At 43.9% G+C, this 14187-nt stretch overlaps 1 long non-coding RNA gene across 1 annotated transcript in view; it reads right to left on the minus strand.

The window, feature by feature from the left end:
• LOC145512859 (uncharacterized) overlaps positions 1-13546 on the minus strand; it is a 39732-nt gene extending 26186 nt beyond the window's left edge. Inside the window, exons 1-4 of the long non-coding RNA XR_014058861.1 lie at positions 11036-13546; positions 7897-8054; positions 7306-7440; positions 618-745 (exon numbers count right to left, since the gene is read on the minus strand). This is a non-coding gene — a long non-coding RNA (uncharacterized LOC145512859). The remainder of the gene's footprint in view (positions 1-617; positions 746-7305; positions 7441-7896; positions 8055-11035) is intronic.
• Between the last annotated feature and the right edge of the window lie 641 nt (positions 13547-14187).

Below are 14187 nucleotides of genomic sequence, written 5' to 3' on the forward strand. Positions count from 1 at the left end.
AGCACATGCCCTCCACTGTTGCTGCCTTGCTGGGTAGAACTGAGCCCCTGTGCCTTTAAAATTGTTTGACATCTTTGAGATTGGAACCAGAGCTCCCCAGCGGAAGGCCAGCGGTAGCTCTGGAATGCTGTTTTAATAGAAAACTCACTCTGGGTGGATTTCAACCAATACTCCCACTGTCAGGCTTCAGAGCAAAATCACCTATTATGGTCCTGGAAAAAAGCCGCAGACTTCCTGGGCTGTTCTTGCACCCATGTAGGTTTGTGAGAATCAAGCTGTTTTCCTCTCAGGCTGTGCAGACTTATCTTCCACCCCAGTTCACCGAGCCACCCTGAGGTTCCCATTTGGATGCAGGGTTAAGAGCTCAGAGCTGGGGAGATATTCCCAGGGTGGGCTGCCTGAGGCCTCCTCTAGCCTGGCCCCTCCGGGGTGAGCCTTGCCCAAGCACTCGCTGTAGGTGAATGGCGGAGCCTGAACTGGCAGCCAAGTCTCCCCTCTGCTGTTTCCCCCACTCCAGTGCCTCCTCCCCCAGACCATATGTGGGTACACATTTTGTGTGTTCACGGAATCCAGTTGAACTTGGACACTCTCACCCCTCTTCATGGCCAGTCAGCTACCTGATGGGAAGCTGAAGGTCCCTTTGTCCCACTGTGGGGGGCCCTCATTACAGCCTGAAGCCTCTCAAGCCACGTCCCTCCTGGGCCGGGCCCTGCCAGTGGTCAAGTCTTCTCTTCAGATGCAGACCCTGGAGGCAGAGAGAGCAGGGTTGAAACCTGGCTGCTGTTCAGTAGCTGTGTTACCCAGAGCAAGTTATTAGACCTTCCTCATCCTCACTTTCCTTATCTGTAAAATGGCAACAGGGAATATAACCCTTTCAAGGTGTCAGGAAAATTAAACGAGCTAGGCTAAAAATAACAACCTAGCTCAGGAGTTCTCAAAATGTAGGCAGGGGCCTCAGAAAGTCCCTAAGATCCTTTCAGGGATGTGGGGTCAAAACTGTTTTTCTGAAAATATTACGATTTTTTTTGCCCTTTTCACTCTCATTTCCTTGAGGGTACAGTAGGGTCTTCCAAAGACTACTGACTCTGTCAGGTAATGGAATGTGTGCTGGGTATTCTTTTTTTCTTTTTGGCCTCTACATGCAGCATGTGGGATTTTAGTTCCTCCACCAGGGATCAAATCCATACACCCTGCATTAGAAGTGCAGAGACTTAATTACTGGGTCTCCAGGGAAGTCCCTGTGCTGGGTATTCTTGCTTTTAATTTTTCTCAGTTTTAATTTATAGAATAGTACATGTCAATAGATACAATACACATAAACAGAAACTCTCTGAGGTCATCAATAATTTTTAAAAGTGTAAATGGGTCCAGAGGCCAAACACTTTGAGAACTGCAGACTTCAATAATGGGTGCAGAGATTTTCCTTTTCTTGTCTCTGGGCTGTCCTCTTCACCCATGTCTCCACTCTGGTTCATTTGGTTCCATCTTTTGCACCATCAAGGATGCATTTTATTGTTACTGTTCCAGTCCCAACTTGTACCTTCACATGTGGGAAGATTCTAAGTATCCAGCCTGATGTGTTGGTCATTGTTTCTTTCCTCCTGTTGCTTAAAGTGGTTTATGTAAATGCCCATCTGGCTTGCAGCATGACCTCACTGTGTTGATTTCATCCTGGTAAAAACAGTCTGGACAGTTTACGAAGACTAAGCAGTGTCACTGAAGGTGAAAGTCAGGCTAAGACCTGTGGGTTTCCTATGGCTGGACAGTAACAGGGACTCCTGGAAATGTGGACATGGCCTTGATATTCAGCCAAGATCTGCTTTGCTTGGTCTTCAGACTTTGGAAGTTCAAATAGTCCAATGTCTACTTCAAGATTCTTCATCATCGCTGAACTTGAGTGTGATCAGTGATTTTGTGACTGTGTATGTGATTGTATCAGTTGGGGTTTTGGTCAAAATAACATAAGCTGTTCTAGGTATTTTGAATAGGAGGAGGTTAATGCAGAGAATTAGAGGCATTCACAACCTTGGGACAGCAGTGAGAAGACAGGTCACAAAGGCCGCTTTCAAATCTGGAAGTTCAGAGACCATACAGAAGTGGTCAGACCACTCTGAGGTTTCAGAATCCTGGAGCACCTAAGTGGGTGATTCTCAAGGAGATGCCCCCAACCACATGCAAAACCCCACAGATGGAGCTGCTTATGTACCTGTCTGCATTGCCTCTGAGACATCAGCCTCTCCTTATTTTCTGTATCCCCTCCAGATGCCAATCTCGGACAGAGCTAGCCAGGGAGTCAGGGAAGTCTTGTTTCCAGGCTTCGTGTCCCTGTGGTTTGGGTGACTGCTTAGGAGGTCAGGGAATCAGCGAACAATATCCCTCATGATGGCTAGTGCTCAGTTACTGAGTCGTGTCTGAATCTTTGTGACCCCATGAATTGCAGCCAGTCAGGCTCCTCTGTTCATGGAATTCTCCAGGCAAGAATACTGGAGTGGGTTGCCATTTCCTTCTCTCCAGGTGATCTTCTCTACCCAGGAATTGAACCCAAGTCTCCTGCACTGGCAAGCAGATTCTTTACCACTGAGCTATCAGGAAAGCCCCTCCTGACAGCATATGTAGCTAATTGGTGAAACAATGTTGGTAGTATGAACAACCATTCAGAGAGATGTATATGTGAGTATTTCCTCTCAAATTCTGATAAGTATTCTAGATGTATACTTGATTTTTTTTTGTAAAAAACCTCCAAAAAATGTTCTGTTTAGAAATTCTTCATGCCTTCTGAGATTAATTAGAAGCAGAGTGTCAGCTTTGCCACCCATCTTAAAATTTCAGGAGGTGAAAATGAAATGTGAAATCATCTAAGCATGTATGCTGCTGCTGCTGCTGCTGCTGCTGCTAAGTTGCTTCAGCCGTGTCCGACTCTGTGCGACCCCATAGATGGCAGCCCACCAGGCTCCTCCATCCCTGGGATTCTCCAAGCAAGAACACTGGAGTGGGTTGCCATTTCCTTCTCTAATACATGAAAGTGAAAAGTGAAAGTGAAGTCGCTTAGTCATGTCCGACTCCTAGCATCCCCATGGACTGCAGCCTACCAGGCTCCTCCGTCCATGGGATTTTCCAGGCAAGAGTACTAGAGTGGGTTGCCATTGCCTTCTCCAAGGATGCATGATGAATCATTCTTAATCCAGAAATTAAATAAAGTACATAAAGAGTGTTTGCTATGATCAGTGTGTTCTCTTGGCAAAATTCTGTTAGCCTTTGACCTGCTTCATTTTGTACTCCAAGGCCAAATTTGCCTGTTACTCCAGGTGTCTCTTGACTTCCTACTTTTGCATTCTAGTCCCCTATAAAGAAAAGGACATCTTTTTTGGGTGTTAGCTCTAGAAGGTCTTGTAGGTCTTTACAGAACCGTTCAACTTCAGCTTCTTCAGCGTTACTGGTCGGGGCATAGACTGGGATTACTGTGATATTGAATGGTTTGCCTTGGAAATGAACAGAGATCATTCTGTCGCTTTTGAGACTGCATCCAAGTACTGCATGTCAGACTCTTTTGTTGACTATGATGGCTACTCCATTTCTTCTAAGGGATTCTTGCCCACAGTAGTAGATGTAATGGTCATCTGAGTTAAATTCACCCATTTTAGCCCATTTTACTTCACTGATTCCTAAACTGTCGATGTTCACTCTTGCCATCTCCTGTTTGATCACTTCCAATTTGCCTTGACTCATGGACCTAACAATCCAGCTTCCTATGCAATAATGCTCTTTACAGCATCGGACTTTAACCACCTGAATTGCCTCGTGAGAAATCTGTATGCAGGTCAGGAAGCAACAGTTAGAACTGGACAAGGAACAACAGATTGGTTCCAAATAGGGAAAGGAATACATCAAGGCTGTATATTGTCACCCTGTTTATTTAACTTATATACAGAGTACATCATGTGAAATGCCAGGCTGGATGAAGCCCAAGGTGGAATCAAGATTGCCGGGAGAAATATCAATAACCTCAGATATGCAGATGACACCACCTTTATGGCAGAAAGTGAAGAAGAACTAAAGAGCCTCTTGATGAAAATGAAAGAGGAGAGTGAAAAACTTGGCTTAAAATTCAACATTCAGAAAATTAAGATCACGGCATCTGGTCCCATCACTTCATGGCAAATAGATGGGGAAACAATGGAAACAGTGACAGACTTTATTTTTTGGGGCTCCAAAATCACTCTAGATGGTGACTGCAGCCATGAAATTAAAAGACACTTGCTCCTTGGAAGAAAATCTATGAACAACCTAGACAGTATATTAAAAAGCAGAGACATTATTTTGCTGACAAATGTCTGTCTAGGCAAAGCTATGGTTTTTCCAGTAGTCATGTATGGATGTGAGAGTTGGATCATAAAGAAGGCTGAGCACTGAAGAACTGATACATTTGAACTGTGGTATTGGAGAAGACTCTTGAGAGTCCCTTGGACTGCAAGGAGATCCAACCAGCCCATCCTAAAGGAAATCAGTATGGAATATTTATTGAAAGGACTGATGCTGAAGCTGAAACTTCAATACTTTGGCCACCTGATGCGAAGAGCTGACTCATTTGAAAAGATCCTGATGCTGGAGAAGATTGAAGGTGGGAAGAGAAGGGGACGACAAAGTATGAGATGGTTGGATGGCATCACCGACTCTATGGACATGAGTTTAAGTAAGCTCTGGGAGTTGGTGATGGACAGGGAGGCCTGGCGTGCTGCAGTCCATGGGGTCACAAAGAGCCGGACATGACTGAGTGACTGAACTGAACTGATATAAAGAATATGAAACAATGGAGTGTTAGAGAAAAATGAGGTTTTCCAAAATATATTTTTATCTCACTAATCACACTTTACAACAGATTTCAAAAAAAAGCTTGAAAAGATCATTTGTTAAGTTTTGAATTATGAATGCTAAATTTTTTAATTGTCAAAGCAGTTGCTATAGACTGCTAGCCATTTTTACAAATGGAAGAGGAAGGATTAAAAAAAAAAAAAGATTTCCCAAAGTTTCCTATTGCTGCTGTAAGAAATTAACCACAAATTTAGTGGCTTAAAGTGACATAAATCTATAATCATACCATTCTGGAGGTCAGACTGAAAAGTAGGTTTTACTGAGCTAACTTCAAGGTGTCGGCAGGGCTACATTCTTACAGAGGCTCTGGGGAGAATCTGATCTTTGCCTTGTCCATCTTCCAGAGGCAGCCCACATTCTTTGGCTCAAGGCCCCTTCTCCATCATCAAAGTCAGTCATCACATCACTTCAACTTCTGCTTTTGTCTTCCCATCTCCTTCTCTAACTCTGACTCCTGTGCTTCCCTCTTATGCGGTCTTTGTGATTATACTGGGCTCACCTAGATAATCTGGGATAATCACCCCATCTCAAGATTTTAACCTAATCACACATTAAAAGTCTCTTTTGCCATGTAATGTGATATATTCACAGGTTTTGAGTCTTAGAATATAAGCATCCTTGGCGTCAGTTGATGAGATGGTTTGGATGGCATCACCAATTCAATTGACATGAACTTGGGCAAACTCTGGGAGATGGTGAGGTACAGGGAGGCTTGGCATGCTGCAGTCCATGGGGTCGCAAAGAGTCAGACACAACTTGGTGACCGAAGAACAACAACAAATCTTTGAGGGGTCATTTTTCTGCCCACAATGGTTAAAAAAAATCATAAAATCAGAAGCGCCAAAACTTATGGGGGATTGAGCCCTAACTGGTGTTAAAAACAAGTTATGTCAAGTTTTAGAAAGCATGTAATATTGATTAATTCAAGGTCCAGTGTAAATGAATTCTCTAGAAAGCCTTTCTAACATTTTACATTAATCAAGTTTTCAACAAAATGATTGATTAAAAAACCTTCCTTTGGCTGAGTTCTCGTCACTCTTAATGATTCTATTATAAAATAAATAATCAAGAGCCAAAAAACCAAAAATAGTTTATTGAAAAATAAACTACATTATACTTTCTTGTGTCAAAAGGTTAGAGATATTATGTGTGCCAGCTAAGTGTGACACCTACTTAGCAATAGAAATGTGCAGCATAGTAACCACAGGAGCAATCTGAAAATTTATATTGCTCTGTTTTTTTTTTTCCTTGTAGCATCAGATCAGAGTTTAAGGTTTTGAAATTTTAATAACTAAAATAACATTTCCCTTAATAAAATTATAAAATAATTAAAATCTAAAAGTAAAATTTCAGGCTTATTCTTGTATCCCCAAAGTTATTCTATAATCATGATATCTGACTGATGTTGAATATTTAACACTTGGCCTTTCAGTTTCAACTAAAATATAGATTTTGTGCACTCTTGCTCATGTGCTCAGTCATGTCTAATCTTTGCGGCCCCCATGGACTGTAGCCTGTCAGACTCCTCTGCCCATAGAATTTTCCAGGCAAGAAAACTGGAGTGGGGCACCATTTCCTTCTCCAAGGGATCATCCCTGACCTGGGGATTGAACCGAGTCTCTTGTGTCTCCTGCATTGGCAGATGAATTTTTTTACCACTAGCGACATCTGGGAAGCCCTCTTGTCAACCCTTCCCCAAAACAATATAGAATATGAATACAGAGATACAAGTTTTTAATAAAACATTATACTTCTCTCTTATGTCTACCTGCTCTAGATATAATACACTTTAACTTATTAGAAAATGTCTTTCCTTACCCAGCTTTCGGTCATTTGTGACTGGGTGTCTTGACTCTCTCATGCTCAGCCAGGACAGAGGTATTAACATACTTGTAGTCACAACGTCTATTTGTGTGGTTTAAAAAGTTTTCTTTCATTTTTCACTCAACTGAATTTCATCATTTTCTTTTTTTTTCTTTGTGATGTTCCAAGTTAATAACCTCCTGGGAGGTATCTAAAAGGATTTCAAACTTGGATAGCAACTTTCCAGTGATCAGCACGGAGTTTTCATGCATCCAGCTGCTTGACCCTGGCCCTGCAGGGCCCGCTTACTGTCCAGGCTTATGGCTGCTGGTCCCATCCCCCCGCCTCTCAAGAGTGCTCGGTGAAGGTCTCTCATGGGGTCAACCTAGAGGCTCCACAGTGGGGCTTTCCGCCCTCATTTCCTCTAGAAAATGCTATCGCTTCCCCTTGCCTTTTTTTTTTTTCCAAGTATTTATTTATTTGACTGCCCAGGTCTTAGTTTGGGCATGCGGGATCTTCCATTGCAACATGCGGGATCTAGTTCCCTGACCAGGGATCGAACTTAGGTTCCTTGCATTGGGAGCATGGAGGCCCAGCCACTGAAAAGACAAGGAAGTCCCATCCTTCACTTACCTTTAACCAGCTAAATAGGGTGCTGTACTTGGAGACAGGCATTAAGTGGCACCATCTTTCTGACTTGGTTGGCTGGTGTTCTGGTGCCTTCACAGACTGGCGACCTGGACAGCTGGCCCGGTACTCCATCCAGCTCTGTTAAGAATAAAAACTTTGCTGCCTGTTAGGCTTTTTTTTTTTAAACACTGACAACAGCTTGTGGACAGCCCTTCTTCCCCATGACACCCAGCTGGGGACAACTTCCCCATCTGCTTCTTCACAATCTTGACTTTTTCTTGGGAAAGCCGAGGCCTTAGTGGGGACCAAACAGTTCAAAAGGCTTTCTGGTCCCATCACCCAGAGCAGAACATGGCACTAATTAAAGATAATTTGGATCCATTTAAAAGATTAAAGGGACCCAGCACTGATTTGCACCCAGTAGGCAAGGCTGTGCAATAGGAGTGGCTCTGGTTGTTCATCTGTGAGCTGGGTCAGAGTGAGGACTCTGTCAGGGAAGGGATGAAAGACACTGTTGATCTGTGGATGGGATCCGGAGGTGAGGGGGGAGGAACTGGGGTTGGAGATGAAGTCACAAGAGGTAAGTCGACTTACTTCATTCTGTGTGGCAGAATCTAGGTCTATCCACACCACTACAGATGACTCAGTTTCATTCCTTTTTATGGCTGAGTAGTATTCCATTGTATACATGTATCACATCTTCTTTTTCCATTCATCTGTCACTGGCGTTCTAGGTTGCTTCCATGTCCTGGCTATTGTAAATAGTGTTGCAGTGAACATTGGGGTATATGTATCTTTTCTGCATGACAGTTTTCTCAGGGTATATGCTCAGTAGCAGGGCAGGAAGAGTGATGCAAATGTAGAGAATGGACATGTAGACACAGCAGGGGAAGAGGAGGGTGAGACAAACTGGGAGAGTAGGACTGACCTATACACACTACCATGTGTAAAACAGGTAACTAGTGGGAAGCTGCTTTCCAGCACATGGAGCTCAGCTCTGTGCTCTGTGATGACCTAGAGGGGAGTGATGGAGGGGTGGGAGGGAGGCTCAAGTGGGAAGGGATATATGGATCCATACAACTGATTCACTTTGTTGTATAGTAGAAACTAACACAACATAGTAAAGCAATTATATTCCAGTAAAAAATAGGGGTAAGCAGAGATCACAAGACTGCTGCTGTAGTCTGCTTGGGCCGCTGAACAAAGCAGCGCAGACTAAGGAGCTTCAAGCAGAAGTATACTGTCTCACAGCTCTGGAGGCTAGAAGTTCAAGACCAAGGTTCAGTAGAGCTGGTCCCTTCTGAGGGCGGGGAGGGAAGCATCTGTTCCAGGTCTCCTTCCTTGGCTTGTAGGTGGCTGTCTTCCCTCTACAGGTGTCTACTTTTCCTCTTTTTACAGTAACACCAGTCATGTTGGATTAGGGACCACCCTCATGACCTCACTGTAACTTGACGCATTCTATAAAGACCCCATTTCCAAATAAAGTCATATTCTGAGGTACCAGGGGTGGGTGTTGAGACTTCAACATATGAATTTGGGGGGACACAATTCCACTCATAACAGGCTCATGATAAAATGTGACGGTGTCATGATCTCAATATGAAGGTACTCTGCACAGACATAAACTCAGATACAGCACATGAAGTCAACTAGGTGTTCATTTCTGGGTGATCACACTTAAGTTGATTTTTGATTATCATGCCTCTTCATAGTTCTACATTTTTTAACTTGAAAATATATTCATATATAACTGGGTGGATACTCTGACAAATAAACATTAGTGGGGGAGGAGAAGAGTAAAAACTGCCAAGTTCCGACTGCCTGCACTCAGATACTGGCTCCGTCACTTTGCAGCTGTGTACCCTTGGGTCAGATAACTAATTTCTCTGTGCCTTCATGTCCTCATCCAGAAAATGGGAACAGTAAGTAATACATAATAGAGCTATATGAAGATTGCATAAGTTAATATGCGTAAGGTTCTTTCAACAGAAATGACAAAAACATAAGCTGTTATTCATTTATTGCACTATTTTTGAGCTCTTGCTTGTACTACACTAGGTGCCAAAGACAGACAAGTATACAGATAGTTATCATGATGGTTAATACAAACTAAACCCTTTCTATGGGCCAGGTGACTTTCTAGGCCTCTATGTGTCGTAGAGCATTTAATTCTCACCATAATTCTCCGACACAGGTCCCATTTCTAGTTCTCTTTTCTAAGTGCGGAAACCAAAGCACAAGGAATATTAAGCAGCAGAGCAGGATCTGAACAGATAGCCTGGTTTTTAACCACTTCATTGCCACTCCCCAGATGCATGCAATAATGGGCTATAGGAGGCCTAAGGTGACTGAAGTCTGTCCCAGGCATCACAATTCATGGCACATAAGCTGTTTAGGAAGAAGGGACACAACATTTAAAAGATAGCACTTCAATACCAGGATCAGGGCACACATGCCTGCTTGGCTCTACCAAATGCAAGGATGCTTCACCCAGGGATGCAGATCTGGAGCTTGGAATCTGCTGGCTTCATGTGGATCTGCCTGCCTTGATTTTCCTTTCATTAATACAATGATACTAACATCGTGTGTGTCAAGATCCATGTCCACCTCTTATTTTCCTCTCAAAAGAAGCCTGTGACTCGAGAGAATGAGAGCTCAGAGGGGCTTTCACAACCCGCCCAAGATGACACAGAGGAGGGCATACAACTGTCACCAGAGTCAGGGATCCTGACTCCTGGCCCACAGCTGCTCTTTTACTGGGCCCCACCGCCTCCGCAGGAGAGTGTGGGCACAGAGGGCTTCTCCCCTGGACAGAGCAGTGCTCACGTGGCCAGGGAGCCTCTCCCCTGCCCCGCCTCCTTGCCTGTCAGGCTCTCAGAGGGCAGGGTCCTCTGCTCCCCAGCAGAGGACACAGTGCCTGGTGTTAATACTCACACATTAATGGGGGGGATGGGGCTAGAAGGAACCTGGAAATAGCCTTCGTGTTTAAGTTCTTAAAGCACCAGACCCCTTTTCCAAGTGGAAATACACATGGAAGCCCAACACGAAAGCAGATAAAAGCAGCTCTGTTGAAGCAGGTACAGGATCCTGACTTTCAGGGTCCCCTTCACACATTCCTGCAGCAGAGGCTCCTGGGAACCTTCTTAAAACCCTGGACTCCAAGAAAATTTAGTGTGAAAACCGCCAATCTAGGGATTTTCCTGGTGGTTCAGTGGCTAAGACTCTGTGTTCCCAATGGAGGGCGCCTGGGTTCAATCCCTGGTCAGGGAATCAGATCCCACATGCCACAGTTAAAGGTCCCACGTGCCCACAACGAAGACTGAAGATCTACAACTAAGACCTGGCACAGCCAAATTAAAAAAAAAAATTTTTTTTTTTAAAGAAAACTGCCAATCTAGTCCAACTGTACCTCCTTTCCCACCTCTTATCACTTGGAAGGCTGAGATTTACTGAGGGGAGGTTAGTTACACGTGGACCCAAGAGCCAGGATATGAAGACAGGTCCCCTGACTCCATTCAACTTCCCAGGACCCCAGTTTCCTAGCTACACAGCCAGTGTTCAGTGTGTTCACACAGATGGGATGCAAGGGTGGAGGATGGAGTTTCTTTGTTTTGGTTTTTCAATGATGAGAAAAACCTTGGGCTTCTTGATTTGGAAAGGCCACTTGCCCTGGAATCAGACGGAACTGGGTTGGAATGCCATTACTACCCTTTAGCAGATAAAGATATTGTACCTCAGTATCTTTATCAAATGGAGCCAATACAACTCATGCTGCAGAACTGTTGAGTGGTGAATGAGGTAGTGGACGTGATCTGGTCCAGCAACGACTGGCACAAGGGTTCTGAAGAAACATTTACTGCTTCCATCTAGGAACTAAAGAGTTGGTATTCACAAAGCAGACTCCATCTGTGAGAACTGAAGAACTGTCAGTAAAGAAACAGTCAAAATTACAGAAGTAATTAAGAAAACCCAATATGCCAAAATCCAGATTTGCAAACCAAATAAAGGTAAATGATTCTTCTTGCAGAAGGATTCTCCTATTTCTAAAACAAAACAAACCAAACTCTGAAACATGCACAGGAATTCCCTTTAAATTATGAAGTAATAATTTTACTTATCCAGTCTTCAGGAATGTATTTATTGCATAAAAGCAAATTCATGACAACTTGGACAGCTCCCACTCAGAACTGCCCAGGGTCTGAATTCCCACAAAAGGAGGAGGAATTTGCTTCTTAAGTAAGAGTTAACCATAAGCCTTTGAGATTAAAAAAAAAAATGCCCCTTGGATATTCTCAGCATAAATGTTCCACTGTTTTGATCTCACGGTCACAAAGAAAATGCCATAAAGGGAAGTGTTTCAATAAGACCACAGGAGTGTAATTCACAGGAGGAATCTTCTCACTGGAGGTTCACTGCATGTCTCTCTTTATCAAAACTGTTGCTTAGCTCTGTGGCCTTGAGCCAGCTAGGTGACCTCTCTGAGCCTCAGTCTCTGAGTCTACGATCAGGGCTTGGAGAAGGGGGCTAGTCTACATGTCAGACAACAGGCCTGCATTAGGCCTTGCTCTGAAAGGCCAGCTTCCTTCCCTGAGGCGGTCACAGCAGATCTGGCCACCACTACTGTTGCCATTTCTGTGCTCTCAGTAAAACACTTGTTATTGATTTTGACACGAAACAGTCTTCCGAGCTGATGCCCGGAGCTGGAGTTTGACCCGCAGTGGACTGGGGAAAGGCTTTGCTTTGAAGGACACCAGTCTTAGCTGGATGCGGGTGGGAATGAGGCCAGCAGAAGCACCATGCTGTCTGCATGGACAACAGTTTTCAGCCCACCATAGCAGATGTCTGTGTACTGGTGAGTGGGCGACTCCTGCAGGGCAGAGTTCTCATCCTTGGCTGCAGGTCAGACTCATCAAGGAAGCCTTTAAAAAAATACAGATGCTCAGAACCCACCTTGGACAAACTGAATCTGAGTCCTCGGGGTGTTGTCACGTAGCCCTGCCTGATTCCAGGCCTTCGTCGTGGAACCAAACTCCCCTTTTGTGACCCTTCTTGGTTCAGGGGAGTCCAGACCACTGTCAGGTTCAGGCAATAGGAGTGAAGCCTCCTGCCACACTCCTTGGACATGCTGGGACTTTTTCATTTTATTTCAGCCTCATAAACACTTGTGCTTGGCAAGATAGTAGATGAGAAGCCAGTATTTTGCGAAAAAATTTTACCAACAAGGACATTCAGGCTCAGGGAGATAAGGAAGCTTGCCTAAGCTCACATGGCTGCAAAATGAAGAAAAAAGGATTTGGGGGCAGTTCGCTTGCCTCTGAAGCTAGTAACACCTGGGTTGGCAAACTGTAGCCTGCGGGCCAAATTCAGCCTGCTGCTTACTTTTATACAGCCGGGGAGCCCCAAAATGGCCTTTACGTTTTAAAAAGACAAAAATAAAAACAAAAGGCGATGCAACAACAGATGCTACGTGTGGCCTGCCAAGCCTAAAATATCCACCATCTGGCCCCATGGTAGAAGTTTGCCAGCCCCTGGTTAAGACAGTGACAAATGCCTGCTTCTGAGCTCACGCTGGGATGGCTGAGGAGATGACACTTGATGAGGTGTCCCTCCAAAGCATCATTGTCACAAACAGCCTTCACAGCGGTTCTGACCCTTACATGACTAAGGTCTGCAAAGGCTCTTGCAGTCCTTGCTCTGCTAGCTTGGCACGAAGGTGATGCCCACTCGTTTGGAGGTACCGAAGTTTGCCGGAGCATCCCAGAGAGTTAATTAAGGGCTCTGCAATGTAGTCTGCTTTTCATCAAAGGCCTCGCTTCACATGCAGGGGCTGAGCCCAGTGGCTGGTCCCCCATAAATCAAAAGCCAGAACAATGACTGACGCCATCTGCTGTTTTATTCACTCTTATTTGATCCTCACAAAAATTCTGTGAGATGGAAGAGAGGGTATTGTTATCCTAACTTGAAAAATCTTTATAGATGATGCAACTATGGCTCAGAGAGTATAGAGTTGAATATGCACACAAAGTGGTGAGCCACAGTTTGAACCTGGTGGTCTTCTAATGTGAATTATCATGCTCTTCTAGGTTATAACAGCCTTGCGGGGGGCGGGGGGGCGGGCGGCGGTGATCATCAGCTCAAGTATCCAAAACTTGGAGTTAGGAAAAAGAAAAACTGCATGGAGACACACTGGAGGCTTATCAAGTTTTCTAGGGATATATTCCTTTGTTTTGACCTTCTATTTACCAGTTGACTGAAGCACTGGATTACTTCAAATGGATGTGAAATCGTAGGAGACTGACAGGATTGATAGATGATTCTTATCTTACAGAGGTGCCATGATTTTGTCTGGAAGAATAGATTACAACCCAAAGGTTATAGTTTCACTGCCTTATAAGATAATCAATTTAACAATGATAGCCCACATATTCTATTCCAGCAATGATAAATATTTTTCTTTTTGAATGAAACTTGCCATTCTGCTGGTTCCTTCATGAATGAGTTCAATAAATCCTTTATGCATGTTCACTCTATATTTGTATAAGATTCATGTTTTTTAGCTTTTATTTTAAAATTATATTTTGACACCCTCATCCATGGATACAAATGGAGACCACCAATATCAGATCTACCAAGATGCAGTGGTCAAGCTGGGTGTTTGAAGAGTCTTGTCTCTGACTGTATTCACCCACTGAGAGGGCAGAAAACCTTTGACACATTTAGGTTTAGTTCTTGGCTCCATCATTTAAGAGCTGTGTAACCTTAGCCAAATCCCATGATTTTTCTTGTCTTATCATCCATGAAATGGAGGAAATACCCTCATTTATTTTAAGGAAAACAACATACAATAGAGCACAGGGGTTGAGGATGCAATTTTTAGCCAGGCTG

The sequence above is a fragment of the Giraffa tippelskirchi genome, chromosome 7 (assembly GCF_054371585.1).
Source record: "Giraffa tippelskirchi isolate mGirTip1 chromosome 7, T2T-mGirTip1v1.2.pri, whole genome shotgun sequence".
Taxonomy (NCBI): Eukaryota; Metazoa; Chordata; class Mammalia; order Artiodactyla; family Giraffidae; genus Giraffa; species Giraffa tippelskirchi.